Source organism: Strongylocentrotus purpuratus, unplaced genomic scaffold (assembly GCF_000002235.5).
Source record: "Strongylocentrotus purpuratus isolate Spur 01 unplaced genomic scaffold, Spur_5.0 spur5_scaffold_1, whole genome shotgun sequence".
NCBI lineage: Eukaryota > Metazoa > Echinodermata > Echinoidea > Camarodonta > Strongylocentrotidae > Strongylocentrotus > Strongylocentrotus purpuratus.
In genome coordinates this window covers 41,478,663-41,492,305 of record NW_022145594.1, presented here as the reverse complement: position 1 = coordinate 41,492,305, position 13,643 = coordinate 41,478,663, and the positions used below count along the sequence as shown (strand labels likewise).

At 39.4% G+C, this 13,643-nt stretch overlaps 1 long non-coding RNA gene across 1 annotated transcript; it reads right to left on the bottom strand.

Annotated features, from left to right (window-relative positions):
- Window positions 1-8,721: 8,721 nt before the first annotated feature.
- On the bottom strand, window positions 8,722-9,238 carry LOC105442447. Its single transcript, XR_004062757.1, has 2 exons — window positions 8,907-9,238; window positions 8,722-8,787 (listed from the first exon to the last, which is right to left on the bottom strand). It is a non-coding gene; the product is annotated as an uncharacterized LOC105442447 (long non-coding RNA).
- Between the last annotated feature and the right edge of the window lie 4,405 nt (window positions 9,239-13,643).

The following is a 13,643-nucleotide window of genomic DNA, read 5'->3' as shown; positions in this document are numbered from 1 at the left end:
GTAAACAAGACCCTTCCTTATCTGCTGGTGAACTATCCCTCTGTCAATACAAGGCTATTAAGGACTTAATCCCTGTATCAACAGAGCTTGCGTACATTAGGTGAGCCTGGAGCGTTGGGTTAGTCTAGAATTCAGACAATAATTATTGGTTTCAGCATGGACCTGCGAGAAGTAAAATTAGATGTATTGTGGTACCAGCAACTGGCAACTTTGGAACCAAGTCGAACAATAAGTGTTACTATAGCATATTTACGAGACGCTGCATTCCGAAAGAAAGAAATGAATGAAGGAAATAAACGTCAATATCACCGGCGCTTGAGACAGATTGCGGGAGAGATAGAAGCAAAAACATTTCAATATCGCTGTTACCGGCTTTTTAATATTACACACAATTTATGCCAACGAAAAAAGAAATGAATGAAGGAAATGAATGCCTACAACACCAGCGCTTGAGAAATATAGTGAGAGACATGTCTCAGGAGATCGAGAAGCGAAAAACAATTCAATTTAGCTAATGTTACCGGCTTCATGACAAAAGGTAAGCCAACGGAAAGAAAAGAAATGAATGAAGAAAAATGAATTCAATATCACCATCGCTGAGAATTATGAAGAGAGACGGATTGCAGGAGATCGAGAGAAGCGAAAAACAATTCAATTTGGCGGGTCCATCTATCTTGACAAAAAGTAAGCAACGGAAAGAAAGAAATGAATGACCAAAAATGAACTTGTCAATATAACATTAAGCGCTTGAGCAATATAAAGAGAGACGGAATCTCGGGAGGAGAGAGCAAAGCGAAAACAATTAAAATATCGTGATGTTACCGGCTTTATTACAAAAAGTAAGCCACGGAAGTAAAGAAAATGAATGAAGAAAATGAATGCCAATATCATCAGCGCTTGAGAATTTTAAAGAGAGACAGATCGCGGGAGATCGAGAGAAGCGAAAACAATTCAATTTGGCTGACGTTACTACCGTCTATCATGACAAAAAGTAAGCAACGGAAAGAAAGAAAAATAAATGAAGAAAATGAATGCCAAATCATCAGCGCTTGAGAATTTTAAAGAGAGAAAGATCGCGGGAGATCGAGAGAAGCGAAAAAATTCAATAGCTGATGTTACCGTCTATCATGAAATAAGTAAGCCAACGGAAAGAAAGAAATGAATGAAAAAATGAATTCCTAGATCACCATCGCTTGAGAATTATGAAGAGAGCAGATTGCGGGAGATCGAGAGAAGCGAAAACAATTCAATTTGGCTGATGTTACTACCGTCTATCATGACAAAAAGTAAGCCAACGGAAAGTAAAGAAAATTAATAAAGAAAATGAATGCCAATATCATCAGCGCTTGAGAATGTTAAAGAGAGACAGATCGCGGGAGATCGAGAGAAGCGAAAACAATCAATTTGGCTGATGTTACTACCGTCTATCATGACAAAAAGTAAGCAACGGAAAGAAAGAAAATGAATGAAGAAAATGAATACCAATATCATCAGCGCTTGAGAATTTTAAAGAGAGACAGATCGCGGGAGATCGAGAGAAGCGAAAAAATTCAATAGCTGATGTTACCGTCTATTATGAAATAAGTAAGCCAACGGAAAGAAAGAAATGAATGAAAAAAAGAATTCCTATATCACCGTCGCTTGAGAATTATGAAGAGAGACAGATTGTGGGAGATCGAGAGAAGCGAAAACAATTCAATTTGGCTGATGTTACTACCGTCTCTCATGACAAAAAGTAAGCAACGGAAAGAAAAAAAAGAATGTCATATAACAATTGAGCGCTTGAGCAACATAAAGAGAGACGGATCGCAGGAGAGAGCGAAGCAAAAACAATTAAAATATCGCTGTTACCGGCTTTATTACAAAAAGTAAGCCAACGGAAAGTAAAGAAAATGAATGAAGAAAATGAATGCCAATATCATCAGCGCTTGAGAATTATAAATAGAGAGAAGCGAAACCGATTTCCACGCTCTGTGCGAGAGTGGGAGGGGGTGTAATTAAGACAAGAATTAAGTTTCGAGAACGGTACAACGAATCGTCTTCTTTCTCTAATAATTTAATGAAGCGTCAAAGCTTCCGCGCTTTGCGCTGGAGAGGGGGTTGGAACTGAATTTATGCAAGAATAAGAGTCGAGAACGGTACAACGAATCGTCTTCTTTCTCAATAATTCATTACTTGATAAAACGTCAAAGCTTCCGCTTTTTTGCGCAGGAGGGGTGGGAACTGAAATCAGACAATAATTTAGAGTCGAGTACGGTACAACGGCTCGTCTTCTTTCTAGAATAATTAAATGAAGCGTTATAAAGCGCGGAGGGGGGGGGGTGTTAATTAATACAAGGATTTAGAGTCGAGAACAGTACAACGAATGTCTTCTTTGAATTATGATTTAATGTAACGTCAAAAACTTCCTTCGCGTTGCGCGTGAGTGAGGGGGGGGGATGAATTCAGACAAGAAATAAGATTCGAGATTGGTACAACGAATCGTCTTCTTTCACAATAATTGCAAAAATGTCAAAGCCTCCGCGCTTTGCGCCATAAGGGGGTGGTGAACTGAAATGAGACAAGAATTGAGAGTCGAGAACGGTACAACTAATCGTCTTCTTTCTCAAATAATTAAATGAAGCATTAAAAGCGCGGGAGGGGGGGGGGGGTCTTATTTAAGACAGGGATTTAGAGTCGAGAACGGTACATGAATGTCTAATGATTAACTGAAGCGTTAAAAGCGCGGGAGGGGGGGGGGGGGAAATCTTATTCAGAGAAGGATTTATAGTCGAGAACGGTACAACGAATCGTTTTCTTTGTCTAAATGATTTAATGAAACTTCAAAGCTTTCGCGCTTTGCGCATGAATAGAGGGGAGGCTGCTGAATTCAGACAATCTTATTCAAGAGAAGGATTTATAGTCGAAAACGGTACAACGAATCGTCTTCTTTCTCGAATAATGAATGAAGCGTTAAAAGCGTGGGCAGGAGGGGGGGGGGGGGCCTTATATAACACAAGGATTTAGAGTCCAGAACGGTATAACGAATCATCTTCTTTCTCGAATAATTATATTAGTCGTTGACGCTCCCGCGTAAAGCGCGGGAGGGGGGGGGGGGGGCTGAATTCAGACAAGAATAAGATTCGAGAACGGTACAACGAATCGTCTTTCTCTAATAATTTAATGAAACGTCAAAGCTTCAGCGCTTTGCGCGTGAGTGGGGGTGGGGGGGGGGGGGGAGGCGCGGATCCACCGGCCACCCCCCTAGCCCCCCAAAACGGTAAAAAATATAGAGAACGATACAACGAATCGTCTTTCTCAATTATTGATAAAACGTCAAAGCTTTTGCGCTTTGCCTGGTAGAGTCGAGAACGGTACAAAGAATCGTCTTCTTTCTCAAAATGAAGCGTTAAAAGCGCGGGAGAAGGGGGAGGGGGGTCTATATTTAAGACCAAGGATTTAGAGTCGAGAACGGTACGGACGAACATGAAGTGTTGAAGCTTCCGCGCAAAGGGCGGGAGGGGGGGGGGGTAATATTTAAGACAAGGATTTAGAGTCGAGAACGGTACAACGAATCGCCTTCTTTCTCGAATAATTAAATGAAGCGTTAAAAGCGCGGGAGGGGGGGGGGGTCTTATTTAAGACAAAGATTTAGAGTCGAGAACGGTACAACGAATCGCCTTCTTTGTCTAATGATTTAATGAAACGTAAAAAAGCGCGGGGAGGGGGGGGGGTGTCTTATTTAAGACAAGGATGAAGAGTCGAAACGGTACGACGATTCGTTTTCTTCCACTATAAAAAATGTAATGAAACTTCAAAGCTTCCGCGCTTCGGACCAAAAAAATTAAAATAAGAGAAGGTGATTTTAGGAAGAAACAATTAATAATTACTTAAGGAAAGACAGAAAAAGAAAATGAGAAAATGATGAAGACAAAGAACAACATAAGAGAAGGTGGTAGAAGGAAGAAACACAGGATAGCGTAAGGAAAGAGAGGAAGAGGAAATAATAAAATGATAACAACAAACAATAACATAAGAGATGATAGAACAAAGAATAACTTAAGTAATTAAGACAAAAATAGAAAAATGATTAAGAATACATAATGGAAAGATAGAACAAAGGATGAAAGATGGAAAAAAACAAAGATTAACATAAGGAAAGACAGAAAAAAGAAGTGATAGAAGGAAGATACAAAGAATAGCGTAAGTAAAGATAGGAAAAAGGAAATAATGGAATAATAAAAACAAACAATAACATTAGAGATGGTGATAAAAGGTAGTAACATAACATAATGAATTAAGACAGAAAGAATACTGCTTAGGTCGGTTTATTAAAACCAAAAGCAATGAGGAGAACACAGCGAAGGTCTAGTAACTAGACTACTCTCATTCAACAACAATAACATAAACATCGCTCAGACACGCAGCTCAGAAATTGTCACACAACCTTCTCCGAGTTTGATTCTGATGCCAGCGCACGCAGCGCAATTACGCATACAGTTTTCTAACGAGACCGTACGTGCTACAGCGAAGGAAGAACGTACACGTAGTGCCTCGCTAGAAAATTGGACGAAACTCGAAAAGACCCGTATGTCTATGCGACAATCTGCGCTCAAGCGTAGGCTGAGCAGCGTGGGCTGAGCGCACGATCTCATATTTATCTCCGCTTTTGCTGGTTCATTTTTTCCCGTTCAAAATTGCATTTGAGGTAGCAGTTCATTTTCAAATTTCTGGTAATAAAATCAAATTCAAAATAAAACATGAAATCAAAAAAACATGTGCACTAATATGCGCAGTCATAAGAGGGCTTAATCCGATGCAGCTGCTTAACAGCCGGTCGAAACGTGATTGACAGCTCTCTCCACGAGAAGAAGGGGGAAAAAGTTTCCTGAAGTGAGTCAAATCTGAAATTTGTTCGGGAGTATCAATATCATATCTCCGGTATTAGTTGCCCGATTTTTGGGCTTTGAAGTTTTTTGGGGGCAAATGAATCCCTAAGAACAAATTTCGGAGAAAAAAAACACAGATTTGTGTAACTTTGGGATTTTTTCTTCACATTTTCTCTTCAGCCAGACTCTGTTGACGGGTCTTATCAGCGCGTCATTGGCAATGGATTAGGAAAGTGATAAGAACGGGAGGTCCTTCTCCAGGCTCGTTTTCAAACTCTATGAGACAATTTCCGAGTTAGGGACACTAAAGTCGGAATCTCTCTAGCGAGGAATTTTCGTAATAGTATATACCTCTCTTTATAAATCAAGTCATATGATTGGTGGAAATTGCAGTCGTGATTTTGGATATTCCCGCAAAGAGACGAACACATAGTCAGTCAATAGTTCATGAGTGATGTTCCTGCAACATTCTGGGTACCAGAAAAATATTTAAATCCCTATTGGTTTACGTGTTAAACTTCGTGTTAAACTAAGTTTGAGCGCGGCTAAGGTTACGTTTATGCTCAGTTTTGAAGGCAGAATAAGCGATTTGATACGCTCATCGTAAAAGCTCATCGTAATCGCAGTTCCACGGTATACTGTTTATGCTCACTTCTCTGGCTCCTCCAGACCGGGCATGATTCTGGCTCAGAGCCAGAATCATTTCTGGAGGAGCCAGAGAACTGCAGTGCTGAGTCTGCAGCTTGATTCGCACACCTGCACTGCGCATGCTAGGTGACCCCATTTAAACGCGTTTACAAATGATTGTGCGTTTATGCCCCAGAATCGCCGATCGTAACGCACCTTTTTGTGAGGTTACGATCGCCGTTTTTCGGTGATTCTACACAAATGAGAAAGGACGCAACCGTGTTTTGAACCAAACGCGTAACAGATGCCTCATTCTGGCCAGAAAATATTGAGCATAAATGTACCCTTTGTCCATGGTGTTGGTATATTATTTTGTTTGTACATGCATGTATATGGACGTTTAGATGATGAATGCATATGACGGGCTGACAAATACGGGCCGACCTCTCTAGGGGTACGTTTATGCTCAGGTTTGAATGGAGAATGAGCGTGATTTGAAACGCTCATCGTAAACGCTCATCGTAATCGCAGTTCCACGGTGTACTGTTTATGCTAACTTCTTAGGCTCCTCCATGCATGATTCTGGTTCAGAGCCAGAATCATGCCTTGAGGAGCCAGATAAGTGCAGTGCAGAGTCTGCAGCTTGATTCGCACACCTGTACTCCGCACGCTACGTTGACCTCATTTAAACGCGTTTACAAATGATTGTGCGTTTTTGCTTCCCCTGAATCGCCGATCGTAACGCACCCTTTTGTGGAGTTTACGATCGCCGTTTTTCGGTGATTCTACAAAAATGAGAAAGGACGCAACCGTGTTTTGAACTAAACGCGTAACAGATGCCTCATTCTAGCCGGAAAAAGCTGAGCATAAAAGTACCCTAGGTAAGTTTGTGCACGGCTAACAATTTTTTAAAACCAATTTTGCATGATCGCGCAATGCACGTAGACTGCATAGGAATGTATGCGTGCAATCTCAATGGGAAGGATTCTGGCACACAAAATCGAGTGCGCCTTAAACTAGGTCTCTACCTGCAAATGATCAACAATGACCTCGTTAGCGTAGACAAACTTGATTACCATGGTTGGTAAATCGCGCATGTATTCTATGACCCCTTTTCGGCCTTTTATAAAAGACAAAATGACTACTTAAATATTAGACAAATAGTTGTGTTATAGGCTCTCGGGTACGTTGCATCTTGCCATCACCCCTCGGCATGCATCGGGGTGATATCAGGATGCAACATCCCTTGAGCCTATAAACAACTATTCCTCTCACAACAGTCATTATATCTATCTTATAATATTGTCAACATCTCCGCCAACGTTGGTCACCCCTTCATACATCATTTATGAGAAATGTACATTTCGGCAGCGCGGCACCTTTTTACACGACGCAGTATCCATGGTACCCTTTTTTTAAAACTGTGCTCCCAGTGGATGCATGTTTTTTTTTTTTTTTTGCTCTCCGAATATTCCTTAATTTCTCGTTTTCTATCTTATTTTGGTCAACATTTTTCAAGCAATTGCATTTTGATGTATCAGGGCAGTTGCGGGACACGGAACATTTGTCATATTTCAGCGCAGAACGTAAGAACATTCCGAATTTGAGTGTGAGTTTTTGGTTTGAAGTCTTCCATTGAACATGCATGCCTACACATGTTATTTGGAAGCATTACTGCACTGACTTTGAGTTTTGAATTTGCATGTGAATGATATAACAATTTTGTGACAATGGGGATACACTGGATCGAAGCGTGATGGGCTTTCACATTGCCAGCATTCTTCTCTTCTTGCAATAAATGTATGAATACATGACATAAATTATATCAATTTGGTACACAAAATGAAAGGGGCAGGGTGGATTCTGACCCCGGCCCTTTAAAGGGACTTAGTAACAAGTTCAGATTAGAGAAAATGGTGCTAAGGTAGTGACCTCAATGCCAGATATGGGGTTTAATATAATCTGAAAGTTTGAGTGAAAACGGACAATTATTAATGATGACAATTGTGAAAACTGATCTGATCGATTCCTTAATTCTCCCAACTATATTATTACAATTTTATTACATTTTAGGTGAATTTAAACCATCACAAGGCAATAAATTTGCCCTACTAAAGTGTACCATTTCAGACATTTAAGTGTTGAAAGATTTTGAAAAGCCTGTCTTATGTCTTTTTCTCATGGAAAACGGTTGGGAAAATTCAAAAATGGTTGGGAGAATTAACTATTAATCACTGTTATAGGTTGTTGCACAGTGACGCCTTCAAATAAAACCATAAATATCTTTTTCTCACGATTTTTTTCCTGCTAAGTACAGTAGAAGGAATATAATAAGTCACATTTCATTCAAAAATTACACAGTTTTTTCATCAACCTTCAACAATGTTACTGAGTCACCTAAAGAGTTTAAAAAGAAAAAAGAAAAAAGAGCCTTCCCGGGGGTCCGGATTGATATGCCCTGGCATATACCGACGGAGCCGGAGCCGAACAAGAAAGGACTTAATATTCTTATGTAAACGCGTTCTTCTTTCTTTTACTTCTCTGTGTAACGCCGCCCCCATAGGCCGCCCTATGCACTTAGAGAGCAAAAAAAAAAAAAAAATCTGTTTTATTTACTAATGTAAAGTGCTTTGAGCATGTTTCTCAATATGTATGTATGTATCATGTTTCTGTCCACAGATACTCAGGATTTATCAATGAAAATCAAATCGAACATCCGTTCCACGCGTGGTGTTTGTACAAGCATCCATGGTACAAGGCGGTGACTGAACGTGGGTGGTACAGTGTGATACGATACGTAGATGATATAAGTTGTTTAGTTGTTATGTATACAATTTTTTTATACGACCTTCTGAACTCCTCGTTTATGTATCTATCGGGATATAACATTCCCGGACACACATTTGTTATCTCATTCAGTATACCTGCACGCATCGGAAACGTACTGAAGGGCCTTAAATCAAATTTAATGCAGAAATCTTTTTTAAGTGCTTGTTACAATTTCAGAATTTGATGTGCATAAATTACGTGTTGTTAGGTAGGACAAGTCATATTGTGTGTGCTACCGCCCTTCTGCCAGCCGGCCGACGAATTGTCGATGTCTATGTAGCGGCTCTTACATGCCCTACTTTCACCATACATTCATGTCTCCTGTATTTTTCCATCACGGTATTTATTTATATTCATTATTCGGACCACGTGTGTTCATTCCTCCAATCGAGCATCGTGGTTCCGCGCATCGTTCACCCGCGTATTTTCATCACCACGAGGTTTTCTTCACTCCCGCTTACACCTCGGTCGAGTCAACAACTCCCGCTTACACCTCGGTCGAGTCAACAACTCCCGCTTACACCTCGGTCGAGTCAACAACTCCCGCTTACACCTCGGTCGAGTCAACAATCCCGCTTACACCTCGGTCGAGTCAACAACTCCTGCTTACATCTCAGTTGAGTCAACACGTTTCTGCATGATTTCTTCTCCGGGCTTGATTCTACTGTGCCTATCACTTCTATCGGCACATCTTCACTTTCTCTGCCGTGTTCATCGGGCTGCAGTCTTCCAGTGGAACAGTTAAATCTAGTTCCGACATATATGGTGCTTGGTTATCCGCTGGGAGCTGCCAGTTTCTTCACCGGTAGTCTTTCACTCACATGAGCTCGACTCACCGCAGCTCATCTAAACATTCACCATCAAAGTTCGGCTCATCAATCGAGCGACTCACCGTCTCAGCACCACTACCGGCTTTGATGTGCATGTCTTCTCTTCTCTGGCCCTCCGACAGCAAGCGACTCACTGCTTTCGTCATCGAGCGCCACACATCTCTTCTCTTCTCTTCTCTTCTATTCTCGCCCGAGAGCTCCATCTACATTCATCATCATCACGAGCGTCGGCGACGACATCGCTTTCTTCACGGTTCTTCAACCACGTCATCGAAGTCGCGTTTCCGCCATCAAGCCTCCGCACATTTCATCGCGTGAGCCCCTTCCTTCGTTCTCAACTCTCTTCATCTTCATTGAACTTTCGGCTTCATTTCTACTATTGTCGTAAGCTCTATTTATGTACATCGCATTTATTCATGTTCATTATCACCATTGATCATTATGTAATCTCCGTGCAATATTCACATTTACCATTTATGCATTCTCATTTCGATTCTTCGGCTTGTGCTTGGCTACACTTTGCAAGTGTACGGCCAGCCTCATCAGTACCCAAAAAACATAACGAAAAGGGAATACCTTCTTTCATGTATTTTATTGTCAGTGCAACCTTGCTTCCTCGTAGCTAAAATAAAAATAAGAGTTATGTTATGTGACGAGTGAACACGCTCTCAAATATCCATTCACAATACCTCACACTCATATCTCTATTCTCACCTTTGATCATTCATATTTCTACATCTACATTGCATGTTTACTGTATATCCGCCAGTTGTGGAACCTCAACTAATTTTAATGTTACGGCCACATGTACATGTATTATGATGAGCACAATGCGTGCCGATAGTAATTTATTACAGAAGCGCACCCTTTGTTCATTTGCCAGCAACCTGCCAACCAATACATCGTCGCTAAGAGAGATGGAGAGAGAGAGAGAGAGAGAGATAGAGACAGAGAGTGGGTGCATGGGCGGGGATGAGGGGTGCATCACTGACGTCAACTCACAAGTTTGATGAACATTTTGGGAATTTGTTATCTCGACTTTTCTTGCAAATCTTGGTGATGGGGGTGGGAGACTTGTTCCTAAACTCACCCAGGATGTGCTCTTTTTATTTCTTGCAAAAACTGATGATAAATTATAATAAAAAGATAATAAATAATAATATTTTAAAGTCCACTCCAAATTTATTAAGTTATACCGAAAATGGAAATTCTTGTTGCCCAATTGATCAAGCATTGTAAACGTAAGCAATTTTGGGGACTTAATAACTCCAACATTTCTTTCACACTTACCCTATAAAATACATGCATATGCTGCATTCATCTATCATTTTTTTAACAATCATGATTACATTTTTACGGATTAAAAATCTCAGACTATTTATGATGTGGGAAAGGACTTTTTCCTCAACCTACAGTATTTGTGATTATTCAACATTTTTAAAACTTTTTTAAATGGAAAATATTGTGCATCGTAACTTATCTAGAAGAAGAAAAAAATCCCCTACACCCGTTCCCATATTATAGGCATGTATGCAGGGTCTTCTTTCTTTTTTCTCCAACATTTAATTAGTTCATCGTCTGATTGTAAAGTGCACAATTGGTTTTCTGAATAAAAACCAATATTTTCTCAGCACACCCATCATTTTCTGAGTATCCTTCAATGGTGTGCATCATAACCAGTCTAGATAAAGTAGATATAACCCCATTTTGCTGGCGTTCTGGACAGCCAGGACAATGCCAAAAACTGTTCAGCAAAGTATGTTCGTATCAGCCCCCATCCAAAATGTTATAGTGATGCTATCGAATATATGATTGAATACAGGAGGTTAGTTCACTTCTTATTCAAGTTCAAGTTTAAAGTTTCAAGTTAATTTTTTCACATTTCATTTAGAAAACAGCAAGTACATATTACAACACTGCAAATTACACAGTAAAGGAAAAAAACACTTTTGGTAAATGTAGATAAGGTATATGGTTGAATAAAATGGGACGATAACTTACATGAAAAACGTTTCAACAAACGCACACAAACACGCACGCCACACACACACACACACACACACACACCACAAACATAACAAATTCTTTGACATGGCATTAGCCCTTAACTTAGAGGACTTACTACCACCGATAAACCTGATAATAAGTTTGTTTTAATACAAGGAGAAAATGAGAAGAACAGATGAGTGAAAGTTTGAGGAAAATTGGAAAATGAATAAAAAAGTTACAGAATTTTGAATTCATCAAAAAAGATATATCATTGACATTGTCGCCTTGTTTGACACCCCCTCCGATTTCGGGGTATTCGCTACAAATTATTAAAAATACACCTCTGAACTATTGTGTATAATGATTAAATATTTCGATTAAATAAAGTGCGCTTATTGTGTGTGGTAGTTGCAACCAAATTAACAACTTTGGCCCTCCGCTTATATCCAAGCTTTGTCATTTTTAAAGTATGTGAACAATTGATTTGTCCCGATAAACGTTTCTTGAGAATAGGACATGTTGGAGACCGTCAATACTACTGGGCCAGAAGGGATTAGACCACAAAGCGAGGTCACTGACAGGTGGCTATCTCATTAACTCAGCTCTCAACTTACATAATAAAAAGAGGATCATGGGGGACCAACAGGCACCGATTAGGGAAGTTTTCTATATATAGAGGGGGCAAGTAGCTACAAGTAGGACAATGGGGATTTAAAGCCGACATCCAAAAGTATTCAACAAAGGCGCCAATTCAACCAGTGCACCTTTCATTCTGAGTTACGAAATACGCAAAAAATATGAGATTTACAAGAGGTATGAATGGAATAGTTTAGCTGTCACCTGTAAAGATCCATATTTACAAGTATATCAGGGTTTCCTTCATTATGAAAACTAGGACCTATTTTTCAAAATGATATCAGAATATTAAAATCGTTTCGGGATGATTTTGAAATTTTCTTTCAAAAAGGGTTCTGTGGATCGCTATGAAAGGGATGTGGAAGAATCTATTATGTAATAACAAATGAAACACACCGAATAAACTTCAGTCAACTCATTCAATACATTTGAAGCAACACTCACCTATTACAGATCAATAAGCGTGGCATAAGACCTTCAAAACATTAATGTATTCATAGTTTGTGCATAGTTAAAGTGGGCTTCATAAAATTAAATGTTCTCAAACCCAAATCATTAAAAGCTCTAATGGGCTGCGAGAATAACGTAAATTAGAGGAGAGAATTAACGAATCAAGATGGCGCCGATGTTTTGATGCACCAATTCGAGTTCTCTATTTTTCCCCGCACATCAATCATTCTTGTCCCTGATAATCAAGTATTACTCCTTCCAGTATGATTATAACAGTTTCTGGAGAATACTAAAGTACAAAGATTAAAACCAAAAATATTCTTTACCTTTCAAGTCGTCATCATAGTGGAGAGACCTTTTAAGCCTGCACCGTAATAAAAATCATGTGATGGTCTCATCTTATGTTTTTTAAGGACAAAGGAGTGTTACCTATTCGTGCGCCCTAATGACGTGTGTGCCCGCTCGCACACTAGCTATATACGTTCTTACGTGCGAATACCAGTTAGGTGAATCATAATGGGGAATGGTAAATTGGTAGGGGTGAGCGCGCGCACGCACTCACAGTTCCAAAACAACTATAATAAGGAGGTTGCATGGAAGAACCTAGCCCACTTCCACCTAGTGGCGGATCTCGGGGGCTGGGGGCCCGGGCCTCCTCCCCTGGCCCCTAAAACAGGTACATGCTAATTTTTTAAATAAAAAAGAAGACGGGCCCCCTCCCCCTGACGCAAGGGTGGGGGGGGGGGGTTGGGTAGTGAGCACTATTTTTTAAATCAACAATAATATATTGCTTGTTTATTCATAATTATTTCATATTTTAAACTGCTCGTGATTTATTATCATAATGATATAATGAGTCAAACTAATATAAATAACAACACTAGTAATAATAATAATAATATTAATATTGATAATGATAATAGAAATAATAATTACAATGTTACACTGTATACGTAATTACTCTGGATATAGGAACAATATTGTAAATAATGTAAATTCAGAAAAAATATCTATATAGGCCTACTGAGAATTTTAAAGTGCTATATTTTTTTCCTCTATATACTCGTTCTATGTTGTATGTACATTTCATATATTTTTCTCTGTGACTAAGTTCAAGTTCAAGTTCAAGTTCAATTTATTTCTCCATAAATGCAAAACATAGGGAGCTACATAAAATAAAATACATACACAAACAATAATAGAACATGTACATTATATATAAAGCGACTCCAGTTTGAGCAATGTATGTTTTAAAAAGAAAGAAAAAATCAGCATATGTGGAAGGGTAGTCAAAAATCAAAAATGATTTGTCGAGGACTACCCTCAGTAATGAATGTAATGAATGTAAACGCAACGAATTTCCTTTTGGACCAATAAATTTGAATTTTTAATTTTGAATTGGTTGAACTGGCAA